We start from the raw sequence: 16743 nt of genomic DNA, 5'->3' as shown, positions 1-16743 counted from the left end.
ATCACATCCCCACTGACAAAATGCAGCCCGATAAATCCAAACCTGCTGAGGGACAGAAATTAGAAGAGTTCAGTCACATAGGTGACAGAGTCTAGCAGTGACAAAGGCATGTTTGTAAAGGTTTCAATGGTGGAGGAGCTGAAGTAGGGATGGAGGTGGGCAATGTTATTGTTGTGTTTTGAGTTTTGCTTCAATGAAGTTTGTCCCAGTTCCCGGGTGTTACCTGAAGGGGGTGCTGGGGGGGCTCGGTTTTACTTTGTTTTTCACTTTCAGTTTCGGGTTCTGCCATGCAGACAATGTGCTGTAATGTCCACCCATTTACTCAGTAAATAGTAAAAGGTACATTCCGTCTCCTCTATTCATTACTGTTCGGTCAAGATGCAATACTGGCGACGAGGCGGCTGCTGAACTCTCTAGAAGGACGGAGATAGACATGCGAACCTACAGCCGTGATATTGGAAATTGCGACGAGCGGGCCACTCAGCTAGCAACATCAACGGCATTTTGATAGTTGGCTAGCTGCGACGTAGACGGCGGACAGAGTATTGTGCGGGCCAGGCAACTACCGTGAGTGTAGCTACCGTAACTCTGGCCGGAGGAGAAAAAGAATCTTTTAAAAAAAGAAAAAAGTCTGTGGATCTTAAAGGGACAGTGCACATTAAAACTATGACGACCTTGGGACGTATTGAAGAGTTCTCTGGGGATAAGGACAGTTCATGGGAGGAATACGCAGAAAGACTGGGGTGTTTCTTTGAGGCCAATAATATTGACAAAGAAGAGAAGAAGCGCTCAGTGTTGCTAAGTGTATGCGGAGCTGCTACTTACTCCGTCCTGCATTCATTGGTGGCTCCTCGTAAACCTAGTGAGGTGGATTATGCTGATTTGATTGAGAAGCTGCAGAAACATTTTAACCCAAAACACTCAGAGATTGTGCAGCGTTTCCATTTTCACAATTGTAAACAGCAGCCTGGACAATCTATTTCAAGTTACATTGCTGAGTTGAGGAAACACTCATTGCATTGTAATTTGGGTGACCAGTTAGACAATATGCTCCGTGATCGGATTGTGTGTGGAGTGCTGGACTCGGCATTGCAGAGACAGCTGTTAGCGGAGAAGGCCCTGACGTTCCGACTGGCCGAGGAGAAGGCTTTAGCAGCAGAGGCTGCATCGATGAACACACATATGCTCCGTACAGAGGCAGCACCATCTCAGGCCGCCGAGGAGGTGCACAAGACCACACACGCAGCTGCTGCTGCGAGAGACATGGAGGCAACTAAAGAGACAGGAAGAAAATGTTTCCGCTGTGGGGTTCGCCATGGTTCCACTACATGCAAATTTGTGTCAGCGGCATGTCATTTCTGTAAGAAAAGAGGACACATAGCTCGTGTCTGCACGAAGAAAGCTCAGGCTGCTGCAGCAGAGCCAACACAAGCATCACAGACACACACCCTGACACTGGAGGACAACGATGAGTACACAGTGTATACCACGGAAGCTGAGTAGCTACCCCACAGACGGTGGGGATACATGGCAAATGTGATCATGAATGGGGCACCACTCTGCATGGAGGTGGATTCAGGCTCAGCGTGTTCGTTGATAAGTGAAGAGACTTACAATAGGCTGTGGCCAAGTGAACCCCCGGCAATGGCTCAGGTCAGTGGCGTGCTACGGCAGTGGTCCCAAGCTCAACTCCAGGTGCTGGGTATGATTCATGTGGAAGTTAAGTATCAGGCAGTCAAGGACACACTTCCACTTTATGTGGTGGCGGGGCAGGGCACAAGCCTGCTGGGCAGAGATTGGTTTGAGCCCCTCGGTATTGAAGTGACAGGAGTACACACGGTACAGCGACAGCCCATAATGCCTATGTTGGAGAACTATGAAGAGGTTTTTGGTGAGTTCGGGGCCTGTCGGGGACCGCCAGTCTCAATCGAAGTGGACCCAGGGGTAGCGCCTAAGTTCTTCAAGGCACGACCAGTTCCTTTTGCGTTGCGCAAGAAGGTGAATGAGGCCCTGGATAAGCTGGTGAACCAAGGGGTTCTCTTGCCAGTGAAGAACTCCTGTTGGGCCACCCCTATCGTGCCCATTGCAAAGAAGGATGGGGGCCTGCGAATCTGTGGAGATTACAGATGTACGGTTAATACTGCTGTGTTACCAGATGTGTATCCCTTACCAACAGTTACAGAGCTGTTTTCAACACTGGCTGGAGGCACTCCGTTCACCAAGCTGGATCTCAAGCGAGCATACCAGCAACTGGTCCTGGATGAAGAGTCAGCCGAGCTGTTGACAATCAACACCCACAGAGGACTTTTCCGAACCACAAGGCTGCAGTTTGGGGTGTCTACGGCTGTGGCAATCTTTCAGAGGTTCATGGACACCCTGTTGGCTGGTGTTCCGGGAGTTCAGCCTTACTTGGATGACATACTGATTACAGGCAAGACACAGGAAGCCCATGATGAGCGGCTGCAGGAAGTACTACGCCGGCTGGCTGAGGTAGGACTACGCCTTCAGAAGGAGAAATGTGTGTTCGCTGCCAATGGGGTGGAGTTCTTGGGATTCCGAGTGGACAAAGACGGTGTGCATCCGACTACGGAGAAGGTGGAGGCTATCAGGAGCGCTCCCACCCCCAAGAACAAGACCGAACTGCAGGCATTCCTCGGACTGTTAAACTTCTACAGTTGTTTTCTCAAGGGCAAAGCCACAATCTTAGAGCCACTGCACAGGCTGTTAGACCAAGCAACAGTGTGGAACTGGACCTCAGCTCATGAAACAGCCTACAGACAGGCAAAGGAACTGCTACAAGCAGATAAGGTTCTGGCACACTATGATGAAAACAAGCCATTGGTGTTTGTGTGTGATGCCTCACCATACGGGCTGGGAGCTCTGTTGGGTCACATAGAGCCAGATGGCCGGGAAGCACCTATCAGTTTTGCCTCAAGAACACTCTCAACAACAGAACGTAATTACGCCCAGATTGACAAGGAGGCCCTAGCCATCATATTTGGGGTAAAGAAGTTCAGCCAGTACCTGTTAGGGAGACAGTTCGTCATCTACACAGACCATAAGCCACTCTTGGGGCTCCTGCATCACTCCAAGCCCATGCCCCAGATCATATCACCGCGTGTGCTTCGGTGGAGTCTGATGTTGGGGGCCTACAGTTATGAACTTTGCTACAGGCCTGGGAAGATGCTGGCTAATGCTGATGCTCTGAGTTGCTTGCCTTTGAACCGGCCGATGGCTGAGACGCCACCACCCCTGGAGGTGCTGCTACTGGAGAAGGTTCCGGAGGCCCCACTCCATGCCCAGCGGATTGGCAGCCTCACACAGAAAGATCCAGTCTCATCACAGGTGCTACGCTGGCTGCTGCATGGCTGGCCCTCCGAGGTCCAGGAGGAGCATTTCAAGCCCTTCGTTCAGAGGCGCCATGAAATGTCTGCACACAAGAACTGCGTGCTCTGGGGAAGCCGTGTGGTGGTTACTGCCGCCGCAAGAGAGGTGGTGCTGAAAATGCTGCATGACTCACACCCTGGGATTGTGCACATGAAGGCGTTGGCGAGAAGCTACGTTTGGTGGCCGGGGTTGGACCGAGACGTGGAGGAGGTGGTAAAGAGCCGTGAGACATGTCAGCTGACTCACCATAGCCCATCCAAGGCTCCCCTTCACCCCTGGGAGTGGACCACTCGTAAATGGTCAAGACTCCACATTGACTTTGCAGGGCCATTTCAGGGGAAGGTCTTTTTGATAGTGGTGGATTCTCATTCGAAATGGCTGGAGGTGGCTATCATGAGCTTCATGACATCCAGTGCAGTGATCAACACGTTGCGTTTGCTGTTTGCCACACATGGGGTCCCCGACGTGCTGGTTTCGGACAATGGAGCAGCCTTCACGTCAGCGGAGTTCAAGGCTTTTGCAGGCAGAAATTGGATCCACCACATGACCACAGCGCCCTATCACCCCTCCTCTAACGGGCAGGCAGAGAGGATGGTGTGAGGATATCGGTGGGGGACTGGCAAACCAGATTGGCCAGGTTCCTGTTATCACAGCATACCACACCAAACTCAGCAATGGGGAAGAGTCCTGCCGAGATGCTGATGGGTCGCCGGCTGGCGACTGCACTGGACCGGCTACACCCGGGCTACAGGGATGAGATGCACACAAAGCAAGAAGAGCTGGCTAAGAAGCACCAGGGCACCGCCAGGCAGTTCGAGCCGTCAGAGACTGTGTTTGCCCGTTGCTATGCAGGAGGAGACAAATGGATGCCTGCCGTGGTGGAGCAGGCCACGGGTCCCCTGTTGTACAGCGTTCGTACACCTGATGGCCAGCTACACAGACGCCACGTAGACCAGCTACGGGGTCGTACTCCGGTGAGAGTAACAGAGACGTCACAGGCTAGGCCGCTGTCTCCGCCACCTCTGCCAGGCAGTGACGGCCTGCTTCCTGCAACAACGACGGAAGCCACATCGACAGAAGATGTCATGGAGTCATCAGCCATGGAGGAAGGTTTTCCTGCGGCTAGCAGTGGCACCCCGGCTATGCCTGTCCAGCGGCGCTCAAGTCGGGTTAGATTCCGTCCCAGACGCCTGGAGGACTAAGGGGTTTTATCTGGGGGAAAGGAGTGTTGTGTTTTGAGTTTTGCTTCAATTAAGTTTGTCCCAGTTCCCGGGTGTTACCTGAAGGGGGTGCTGGGGGGCTCAGTTTTACTTTGTTTTTCACTTTCAGTTTCGGGTTCTGCCATGCAGACAATGTGCTGTAATGTCCACCCATTTACTCAGTAAATAGTAAAAGGTACATTCCGTCTCCTCTATTCATTACTGTTCGGTCAAGATGCAATAGTTATAGCGGTGGAAGTAACTGATTTTAATGGCAGATAGGCTATAGGGTTTGAGCTCAACTCAGGATTGAATAGAAAGCCGGAGAACATTCTGGTTCAGTCTGAAGAGTGGCTGGGGAGAGGAACTGAGTCACTCATGAAGGAGTGGAATGTTTTTGTAAAATTATTTTTCTCCTCTCTAGGTGTCACCTAGGCAAAAACTGTTCCACAGCTGACAGGTCCACTGCTAGGAACCGACTTGAAATCCAGCTTCCTCTCCTCTGGTGTGGAAAATCCCCTTCCCCTGACAACATGACTGTGATGGGCAGTTTACCATGTGTAAAAGTTATGGGCAAAAACCCATGTCCTACTACTCAATGATACTGTACTTTTTGCACCACTGCATAATTCTTTTTGAACTTTTCATCAAAATGCAGCAAGTTAAAATGAAGGTATGTTAATCTTTACGCTGAAATTAAAACAATAGGCTTGTCTGGTAGAACACACAAACTAATATATTTCGATAAGATTTTTTGTTTGGTATGAATCATAAGAAGTAATATTTTGTTGCATGTATTTGATTTACTTTTCAAGCCACACTCCAGAGACTTGAGCACAACAAACTAGGCTGACACTCCAGTGCAGTACTGAGGGAGTTCTGCATTGTCGGAGGTGCCGGCTTTTGGATGAGACGTTAAAAACTGAGGCCCTGTTTGCTCTCTCAGGTAGACGTAAAAGATCCCATGGCACAATTTCGAAGAGCAGCAGGGGAGTTATTCCTGGTGCCCTGGCCAATATTTATCCCTCAATCAACATAATAAAAAACAGATTATCTGGTCATTATCACGTTGCTGTTTGTGGGAGCTTGCTGTGCTACCGCGTTTCCTACATTACAACAGTGACTACACTGCAAAAGTACTTCATTGGCTGTAAAGCGCTTTGGGACGTCCTGAGGTCGTGTAAGGTGCTACAGGAAACTCTCGTCTGAATGGCACCTAAATATCCAGAATTCTCTTATTAACCGGCAAAATTCTCACTCTGAAAACAACCCCTCAATAACCAGCAATGTTTCCGAGTCCGAGTCTCCCGCGGTGGCCGAGTTAGTCAGTGGGGGTAGTCCTCCAAACTGCCACTAGAGTCATAGAGTTTTACAGCACAGAAAGAGGCCCTTCGGCCCATCGTGTCTGCGCCACCCATCCATCCCTGTCCAGTCTAATCCCATTTTCCAGCATTTGGTCCATAGCCCTGTATGCAATGGCATTTCAAGTGCTCATCCAAATGCTTCTTGAATGTTGTGAGGGTTCCTGCCTCTACCACCCTTTTAGGCATTGAGTTCCACATTCCAACCACCCTCTGGGTGAAAAAGTTCCTCCTCAAATCCCCTCTAAATCTCCTGCCCCTTACCCTGAATCTATGCCCCCTTGTTATTGACCCCCCTACTAAGGGGAAAAGTTCCTCTTTGTCTACCCTATCTATGCCCCTCATCATTTTGTACACCTCAATCAGGTCCCCCCTCAGCCTTCTTTGCTCCAAGGAAAACAACCCCAGCCTGTTTAGTCTTTCTTCATAGTGGAGGCGCTCCATCCCAGGTAACATCCTGGTGAATCTTCTCTGCACCCTCTCCAAAGCAATCACATCCTTCCTATAGTGAGGCGACCAGAACTGCACACAGTACTCCAGCTGTGGCCTCACCAGCGTTTTGTACAGCTCCATCATAACCTCCCTGCTCTTATATTCTATGCCTCGGCTAATGAAGGCAAGTATCCCATATGCCTTTTTAACCACCTTATCTACCTGTTCCGCTGCCTTCAGAGATCTATGTACATGTACACCAAGGTCCCTCTGACCCTCTGTACTTCCTAGGGTCCTACCACTCATTGTGTATTCCCTTGCCTTATTTGTCCGTCCAAAATGCATCACCTCGCACTTTTCAGGGTTAAATTCCATTTGCCACTTTTGCGCCCAACTGACCAACCCGTCTATATCGTCCTGTAGCCTGAGGCTTTCCTCCTTGCAATTTACCACCCCACCAATTTTCGTGTCATCTGCAAACTTACTGATCATCCCTTTTACATTCTCATCCAAATCATTTATGTAGATCACAAACAACAAGGGACCCAGCACCGATCCCTGAGGTACCCCACTGGACACAGGCTTCCAGTCACAAAAGCAACCTTCGACCATCACCCTCTGCCTCCTGCCACTCAGCCAGTTTAGGATCCAACGCGCCAAGGCACCCTGGATCCCATGGGCTCTTACCTTCTTGACCAGTCTCCTATGCGGGACTTTGTCAAAAGCTTTACTGAAGTCCATGTAAACCACATCCACAGCATTTCCCTCATCCACCTCCCTAGTCACCCCCTCGAAAAATTCAATCAGATTTGTCAGACATGATTTACCCTTGACAAAGCCATGCTGACTATCCCCAATTAATCCTTGCCACTCCAAGTGGAGACAAATTTTGTCCCTCAGAATTTTTTCCAATAATTTCCCTACCACAGATGTTAGGCTCACTGGCCTGTAATTCCCTGGTTTATCCCTGCTACCCTTCTTGTATAATGGTACTACGTTAGCTGTTCTCCAGTCCTCTGGTACATCCCCTGTGGCCAGAGAGGTTCTGAAAATTTGTGTCAGAGCCCCTGCAATCTCCTCCTTTGCCTCCCACAGCAGCCTGGGATACATCTTGTCCGGGCCTGGGGATTTATCCACTTTTTGGCCTGCTAAAACCGCTAGCACCTCCTCCCTCTCGATGCTAATATGTTCAAGTATGTCACAGTCCCCTTGCCCGATTTCTATGTCTGCATCGTCTTTCTCCATAGTGAACACAGATGCAAAAAATTCATTTAAAACCCTGCCTACATCATCTGGCTCTACACACAGATTGCCACTTTGGTCCCTAATGGGCCCTACCCTTTCCCTGGTTATCCTCTTGCCCTTAATCTATATATATAAAGCGGCTCTTCTGTCTGTCTGTCTGTCTGTCTGTCCGCCTGGTCTCTATACGTTTGGAAGTTACAGAGCGTACCGACGCGCGCGTCGCCTCAAAAGAAAGCTTGCGATTCCGGACCGGTCATAGGCGTATTTACGTTTCGGCCGGACAAAAATCCCGCCCGTGGTATCCCAAAAACGTTCAGCGTTCCGCTCATTAGCATCTCATTAGCGACCGTGTGACATCGAGGTCTTCCTACAGTTGAGTGTCGAGTGACTCGACGATTGACCAATCCTACGCTTCGGTGACCTGACCGGTCGACCAATCGGTGCGTGTGTGGGCGGGCCTTATCCTTCTGAACCGAGGTGAGTGGCCGCCATCTTGATTTTCCACGATTTTTTCCCCCACACTTTCTGTGTGTTAGGGAACTAAGGTAAATATTTCAATTATGTGTTAGGCAATTAATTAACAATTTATTTGAGTTTTATATTGTGTTTAGCAACCCCCCCCCCCACCCGCCTCCTCACCCTCGCGCAGGGGGGACTCGGGGCCTGAAGCTGAAAAAATTTCTCTCTCTCTCTCTCTTTCTTCCCTCTCTCTCTCTCTCTCTCCTTCTCCTCTTCCCTCTCTCTCCTTCTCCTCTTCCCTCTCTCCTCTTCCCTCTCTCTCCTTCTCCTCTTCCCTCTCTGTCTCTCTCTACTTCCCCCTCTCAGGTGTCGCGGACGGAGCGCGGGCGCGCCGCCCGAAGTTTCCCGCTCGCTAACGGCCTTGCCGGCTCCCGCGGGCCGCTCGCACTGACCGCGCATGCGCCGCCCGCACTCACCGCACATGCGCCGCCCGCCCGCACGCAGCGGCCGTCCATCAGCCGCGCGATACGCGGGGGACCTCAGCAACGGCACCGGACCTCAGGCGCTAGGCAGGGGGAGGGGCCGGAGAGAGGGACAGAGGGGAGTGGGGGAGGGGAGTGGGGGGGAGTGGTGGAGGGGAGGGAGGGAGAGAGGGGAGGGAGAGAGGGGAGGGAGAGAGGGGAGGGAGGGATAGGACAGGGAGAGGACATGACAGGGAGAGGGGGGACACACAGGGGCAGGGAGACCAAATGCCCCAAAATTGCCCTCGCGCCCCAAAATTGCCCTCGCAACGCGGGGCTCGCTAGGCAGGGGGAGGGGCCGGAGAGAGGGACAGAGGGGAGTGGGGGAGGGAGAGAGGGGAGGGGATGGAGGGAGAGAGGGAAGGGGAGGGAGGGAGGGGAGGGGAGGGGAGGGGAGGGAGGGGAGGGAGGGATAGGACAGGGAGAGGACATGACAGGGAGAGGGGGGACACACAGGGGCAGGGAGACCAAACGCCCCAAAATTGCCCTCGCGCCCCAAAATTGCCCTCGCAACGCGGGGCTCCCCAGCTAGTATACTTATAAAACATCTTAGGATTTTCCTTTATTTTGCTCGCCAGTGTTATTTCATGGCCCCTCCTCGCCCTCCTAATTTCTTTCTTAAGTATGCCCCTGCACTTTTTATACTCCTCTAGGGCTTCTTCCGTCTTTAGTCTTTTGTAACTGCCAAAAGCCCCCCTTTTATTTCTAATGCATTTTTGTATCTCCCTTGTCATCCAAGGTTCCCTTTGCTTGTTGGTCCCACCCTTGACCTTTACAGGAACATGTTGGCGCTGTACTCTCTCTATTTCCCTTCTGAAAGTCTCCCACTGTTTTGATGTGGATTTTCCTATAAGTAGCTGCTCCCAGTCCACTTTGGCCAGATCCTGCCTTATCATATTAAAATTGGCCTTCCCCCAATTTAGAACCCTTATTTCCGGGCCGTCTTTGTCTTTTTCCATGACCACCTTAAATTTCACCGAATTATGGTCACTGTCACCAAAATGCTCTCCTCCTGATACTTCCACCACTTGCCCGGCTACATTCCCCAGAATTAGGTCCAGTACCGCCCCCTCTCTTGTAGGACTTTCTACATGTTGGCTCAAAAAGCTCTCCTGGATGCACTTTAAGAATTCTGCACCCTCTAAGCCTTTCACACTCTGACTATCCCAATTTATATTGGGGAAGTTGAAATCCCCCACTATTATTACCCTATTATTTTCACACTTCTCTGAGATTTGCCTACATATCTGTTCCTCTATCTCCCCCTGACTGTTTGGGGGCCTATAGTACACTCCCAGCAAAGTGCTTGCCCCCTTTTTGTTTTTAAGTTCTACCCATATGGCCTCATTTGAGGAACCCGCTAATATATCATCCCTCCTTACAGCAGTAATTGACTCCTTAATTAATATTGCAACACCCCCTCCCCTTTTACACCCCCCTCTGTCTCGCCTGAAGATTCTATACCCCGGAATATTGAGCTGCCAGTCCTGGCCCTCCCTCAACCATGTCTCCGTGATGGCAACAATATCGTACTCCCATGTGTTCAACAACAACTTCAGTTCATCCACCTTATTTGCAAGACTCCTTGCATTAAAATAAATGCCTTCCAGCCCTGCCATATTCCCTTTTGCCTTCACATATTTGCTCTGCCTTCCCAGCTGACTTGTTTTTTCCTCTGTATTTGGCTGTAAATCACCCCCTACTATAGCTCCACTCTGTACCCCATCCCCCTGCCAAGTTAGTTTAAACCCCCCCCAGCAGTGCTAGCAAACCTCCCCGCAAGGATATTGGTTCCCCTCTGGTTCAGGTGTAAACCGTCCGACTTGTACAAGTCCCACCTTTCCCAGAAGCAGACCCAGTGATCCAGGAAACTAAAGCCCTCCCTCCTGCACCATCCCTTTAGCCACGCATTCATCTGTTCTATCTTCCTATTTCTATACTCACTAGCACGTGGCACCGGGAGTAATCCAGAGATTACAACCTTTGAGGTCCTGCTCTTTAATCCTTCACCTAGCTCCCTAAATTCTTGCTGCAGGACCTCATCCCTCTTTTTACCTATGTCGTTGGTACCAATGTGGACCACGACCTCTGGCTGTTCACCCTCCCCCTCCAGAATGCCCTGCAGCCGCTCAGTGATATCCTTGACCCTGGCACCAGGGAGGCAACAAACCATCCTGGATTCACGTCTACGGCCACAGAAACGCCTATCTGTTCCCCTTACTATAGAATCCCCTACTACTATTGCTCTCCCACTCTTTTTCCCCCCTTCCTGGGCAGCAGGAGCACCCCCAGTGCCAGGAAGTTGGCTGCTGCTGCCTTCCCCTGGTGAGTCATCCCCCTCAACAGTATCCAAAGCGGTATACTTGTTTGAGAGGGGAATGGTCACCGGGGTCTCCTGCACTACCTGCCTGCTTCTATTGCTCCGCCTGGTGGTCACCCATTTCCTGTCTTCCTGTGCAGCCCTTCCCTGCGGTGTGACCAACTCACTAAACGTGCTATCCACGACCCTCTCAGCATCGTGAATGCTCCACAACCCATCCACCCGCAGCTCCAGCTCCTCAATGCGGTCTGCTAGTAGCTGCAGATGGATGCATTTCCTGCACACGTAGTCACCAGGGGCAGTGTCCCTGAATTCCCACATGGAGCAGGAGGAGCACATCACGGGGCTGGGCTCTCCTGGCATGACTTACCCTTTAATTAATTTACATTAATTTACTATCACCAATTAAAGATATCTCTAAGGCGCTTGTATAGTCTAGCAACAGTACCTGCTACACCAGAAAAGACCCTAGTAAGTATAAACTACAGAGTTTAAGTTTAAAAAAGAGAAATACTCACCAACCAATCACTTACCTGCTCCCTGATGACGTCACACACTGATTTTTTTTTACCTCTCTCCCCGCTGCTCCGAGTGCTCTCGGGCCTCGCTGGTCGCCGGTTTTTATACCGGGCTCCTCCTCCTCTGCTCCCGCTGCTCCGAGTGCTCTCGGGTCGCCGGTTTTTATACCGGGCTCCTCCTCCTCTGCTCCGAATTATGGTCACTGTCACCAAAATGCTCTCCTCCTGATACTTCCACCACTTGCCCGGCTACATTCCCCAGAATTAGGTCCAGTACCGCCCCCTCTCTTGTAGGACTTTCTACATGTTGGCTCAAAAAGCTCTCCTGGATGCACTTTAAGAATTCTGCACCCTCTAAGCCTTTCACACTCTGACTATCCCAATTTATATTGGGGAAGTTGAAATCCCCCACTATTATTACCCTATTATTTTCACACTTCTCTGAGATTTGCCTACATATCTGTTCCTCTATCTCCCCCTGACTGTTTGGGGGCCTATAGTACACTCCCAGCAAAGTGCTTGCCCCCTTTTTGTTTTTAAGTTCTACCCATATGGCCTCATTTGAGGAACCCGCTAATATATCATCCCTCCTTACAGCAGTAATTGACTCCTTAATTAATATTGCAACACCCCCTCCCCTTTTACACCCCCCTCTGTCTCGCCTGAAGATTCTATACCCCGGAATATTGAGCTGCCAGTCCTGGCCCTCCCTCAACCATGTCTCCGTGATGGCAACAATATCGTACTCCCATGTGTTCAACAACAACTTCAGTTCATCCACCTTATTTGCAAGACTCCTTGCATTAAAATAAATGCCTTCCAGCCCTGCCATATTCCCTTTTGCCTTCACATATTTGCTCTGCCTTCCCAGCTGACTTGTTTTTTCCTCTGTATTTGGCTGTAAATCACCCCCTACTATAGCTCCACTCTGTACCCCATCCCCCTGCCAAGTTAGTTTAAACCCCCCCCAGCAGTGCTAGCAAACCTCCCCGCAAGGATATTGGTTCCCCTCTGGTTCAGGTGTAAACCGTCCGACTTGTACAAGTCCCACCTTTCCCAGAAGCAGACCCAGTGATCCAGGAAACTAAAGCCCTCCCTCCTGCACCATCCCTTTAGCCACGCATTCATCTGTTCTATCTTCCTATTTCTATACTCACTAGCACGTGGCACCGGGAGTAATCCAGAGATTACAACCTTTGAGGTCCTGCTCTTTAATCCTTCACCTAGCTCCCTAAATTCTTGCTGCAGGACCTCATCCCTCTTTTTACCTATGTCGTTGGTACCAATGTGGACCACGACCTCTGGCTGTTCACCCTCCCCCTCCAGAATGCCCTGCAGCCGCTCAGTGATATCCTTGACCCTGGCACCAGGGAGGCAACAAACCATCCTGGATTCACGTCTACGGCCACAGAAACGCCTATCTGTTCCCCTTACTATAGAATCCCCTACTACTATTGCTCTCCCACTCTTTTTCCCCCCTTCCTGGGCAGCAGGAGCACCCCCAGTGCCAGGAAGTTGGCTGCTGCTGCCTTCCCCTGGTGAGTCATCCCCCTCAACAGTATCCAAAGCGGTATACTTGTTTGAGAGGGGAATGGTCACCGGGGTCTCCTGCACTACCTGCCTGCTTCTATTGCTCCGCCTGGTGGTCACCCATTTCCTGTCTTCCTGTGCAGCCCTTCCCTGCGGTGTGACCAACTCACTAAACGTGCTATCCACGACCCTCTCAGCATCGTGAATGCTCCACAACCCATCCACCCGCAGCTCCAGCTCCTCAATGCGGTCTGCTAGTAGCTGCAGATGGATGCATTTCCTGCACACGTAGTCACCAGGGGCAGTGTCCCTGAATTCCCACATGGAGCAGGAGGAGCACATCACGGGGCTGGGCTCTCCTGGCATGACTTACCCTTTAATTAATTTACATTAATTTACTATCACCAATTAAAGATATCTCTAAGGCGCTTGTATAGTCTAGCAACAGTACCTGCTACACCAGAAAAGACCCTAGTAAGTATAAACTACAGAGTTTAAGTTTAAAAAAGAGAAATACTCACCAACCAATCACTTACCTGCTCCCTGATGACGTCACACACTGATTTTTTTTTACCTCTCTCCCCGCTGCTCCGAGTGCTCTCGGGCCTCGCTGGTCGCCGGTTTTTATACCGGGCTCCTCCTCCTCTGCTCCCGCTGCTCCGAGTGCTCTCGGGTCGCCGGTTTTTATACCGGGCTCCTCCTCCTCTGCTCCCGCTGCTCCGAGTGCTCTCGGGCCTCGCTGGTCGCCGGTTTTTATACCGGGCTCCTCCTCCTCTGCTCCCGCTGCTCCGAGTGCTCTCGGGCCTCGCTGGTCGCCGGTTTTTATGCCGGGCTGCTCCTCCTCTGCTCCCGCTGCTCCGAGTGGTCTCGGGCCTCGCTGGTCGCCGGTTTTTATACCGGGCTCCTCCTCCTCTGCTCCCACTGCTCCACTACTTGGCTTCTTGATGCTGTCGGAAGTCGGAACACCTCAATACCCCTGTAACAGGAGTCTGACTCTCCCGCGCTGCCGGTAGTCTCTTCTGATCCGCCATTTTACTGGGGTACTGTACGTCTCCCACGCTGCTGGTAGTCATTGCATTGCATTACCCTCAACTGGCAGTACTGTACTTAATCAAGCATCTTCCACCATCCATTTAACACAACATTCTGTAGGTGAGTACCCAATTACTGTATACTGCACATTTCTTGATTTTTTTTATTTTTCTTTGTTAAAAATAGCCTCGGTAGATAACCCTCTCCGTCATCCGGAATTTTTGATTAACCGGCAAAACGCCGGTCCCGTCGGTGCTGGATACCAAAGAGTTTCCTGTATATAAATGCAAGTCTTTCTTTCTTTACTTAATAGACCATCTTGTGGTACATTGGGGAACCTTTTTATACAAGTATATCTTGTTTTGGTATATTATCTTTGAGTCTAGACACAGTGGCTTAGGCATCTTGGTGGGGTAGGACTTCTGCCCACCCCAAAGGCCCCCTTGATCCCAGCCATATTTCCCAGCAAGAAAAAGACTAGCATGTATATAGCACCTTTCATGGCCTCAGGATGTTCCAAAGCGTTTTACAGACAATGAAATACTGCAAAAGCGTCTGCACAGGCCCCTATTCTCTTGATACCCCGAGGACCCTACTGCCAATCTTTGAACAGTGGATGCAAGGCCTAACAGGCACTGTGAATCTGCACTCAAACTGGGCAAATGTAGGCTCCACAGCCTCTGCCAGGGAGTCACACCAGTCGTAGGTGGAGACTTGCTGGGGCAGGCCTTGGTTGGTTGTTGCAGCAACTGAAAGTGGCAGCTAGTTCAAGAATTTTTTTTTAGGGGGCTGAAAACTTAAGTCTGGCGTTGGAGCCTGTGCAGGGCCGCACTCTAAGAGTGCTCATCTCTTCAACACCCAGAGGTTCCCACTGCCAACTTTTAAAGTGGATGTGAGACCTATCAGGCTGCCCTGCATCCAGCATTTGAACTGGGCAAATGCAGGAAGCATGGAGGAAGCTACGTTTCTCTCATCTGCATCATATTAACATGTGGCCACCCACATATGGGCGGGAATACTCTGGCCCAATGCGATCTGTCCCCAGAAGCGGCACATCCAGAAGGTTTGCATCTCTGCCGCCCCAGATCCACCAAAAATATTGACTGGGGCAATGCGGGAAACCTAGGCCTGTATTTGGCATTTGAGTTTCTACCTGGCATAGAAATACAGAATAAAAACATACCTATCTGCACAGTAACAAATAATCAAAAGCTGATTATTTTTAGAAAATCAAACTGGGATGAAACCAAGTATACTGAAAATGTATGAGGTATAACTTTTTACAAATAGGATATTACAGCATGACATTGTATTTCAGGAGTACTTTCATGAGCATGAGCGATAACAGGGGTGATTTTCATTCAGAAGTCGGGAAAGAGGCGGGACTACAACTTTCGGGGTTGTAGTCCCGCCTCCATCGAGATGCGGCCAATCCACGCGATTTTAACTTGATTGACCTTGATTGCCCAACGGGCTCAGCAGGCCATTTAAGGGCCACCCGGCAACAGGTGACGCCACAGATTGAAATTTCATCTGTCAAGGCGTTTTGACAGATGAAATATCAGTGTTTCACAGCTGTTTGAAGCTGTCAAACACTGACAGTCTTACTTCTAACCTGAGTCCTTCTACACAGACTCGATTAGAAATCTCACTGGCACAGAAAGCTGCAGGCTGTCACTTTTGACAGATCGCAGCCATTCTGCTTTCTGTGCCGGTTAGAAGATGGACTCCCGAAACCTGGAGGAATGAAGGCTGAAAAGGCAAGTACAGGTAATTTAAACTTCTTTACACACTTTAAACACACCAAACACACTTACCTTTGCACTCATGCACCCATCACTCACCTGAACGCTGACATCTCGACCCCTCCAAGTCCTTCAACCCGACGGCCCGACTCCTCTAACTTGGCGTGGTTTGCAGCCGTCGGGAATCCCACACTTCAAGCTTTAAAATAGGGATTAGGCTAAAAATTGCCTGTTAACTACCTGTTAACAGGCAGTTAATGGGGCTAATCCCTTCCCGCCTCGGGTAGGCGGGTCCCAGTGCGGGGCAGGTACCCGCCTCCTTTGAAACTTACATGGAGGCGGGTTGGGGGCGGGACCCCCGAATTCGGGACTTTAACCCCCCGCGCGCCTCCAATCCCGACTCCACGGGTCAATGAAAATCAACCCCAACATTTCACTGTAACAAACAGGCCTCTATAATGTACTCTTAATTTAATATTCTATTGTCATATGGTGCCCTTTTAAGTTTGTACAGAAATATATTGTACATTACAGGTCTTCAGTTAGGTCTTATTTGTATTTTCACAGTAGTCAATTATCACTTTGAAAGCTAGTGATAATATCACTAACCTCTGGGCTAAAAATTGAGTAGTGCCCCAATTGGGGTGCTAACTTCGCCAGGGCGCTACTTTTAGCGCCCCAGAAAAATTAGCACCCCCGTGCTGGAACTTGAGTGTTTGTGCCCCAAGGGGGAGGCGGGGCACTACTGGAAGCGCCCTGCATCCCTCTTGGGGCGCTGCGAGACAATATTGCGGCATTATGTGCCGCAGTGCCACACGCTGCGGCACGTCGCGCCGCGGTATTGCAGGTCTTCCTCCCCTTCTTAAAGGGGAGGGGCCTTGTGCAGCGCGACCTGGGGCCCAGCTTTGGGAGTGCAGACAAAAGAGCCCGGCACTCAAGAGAAGTGCCGGGCTCTTGGAGCGCAGCCAGCACTCCGCGGGGGGGGGGGGGGGGG

At 50.6% G+C, this 16743-nt stretch overlaps 1 protein-coding gene across 7 annotated transcripts in view; it reads right to left on the bottom strand.

Moving 5' to 3' along the window:
* Nucleotides 1-16743, bottom strand: part of LOC147121110 (synaptotagmin-14-like) — a 262320-nt gene that overhangs the window by 105542 nt on the left and 140035 nt on the right. The gene's annotated exons all lie outside the window — the stretch shown is intronic.

Source organism: Somniosus microcephalus, chromosome 3, assembly GCF_052327205.1.
Source record: "Somniosus microcephalus isolate GS21.2 chromosome 3, FLI_Smic_1.0, whole genome shotgun sequence".
Lineage (NCBI taxonomy): Eukaryota > Metazoa > Chordata > Chondrichthyes > Squaliformes > Somniosidae > Somniosus > Somniosus microcephalus.
Note: the sequence above shows the minus strand (reverse complement) of the source record. Positions and strands in the feature narration are given on the sequence as shown.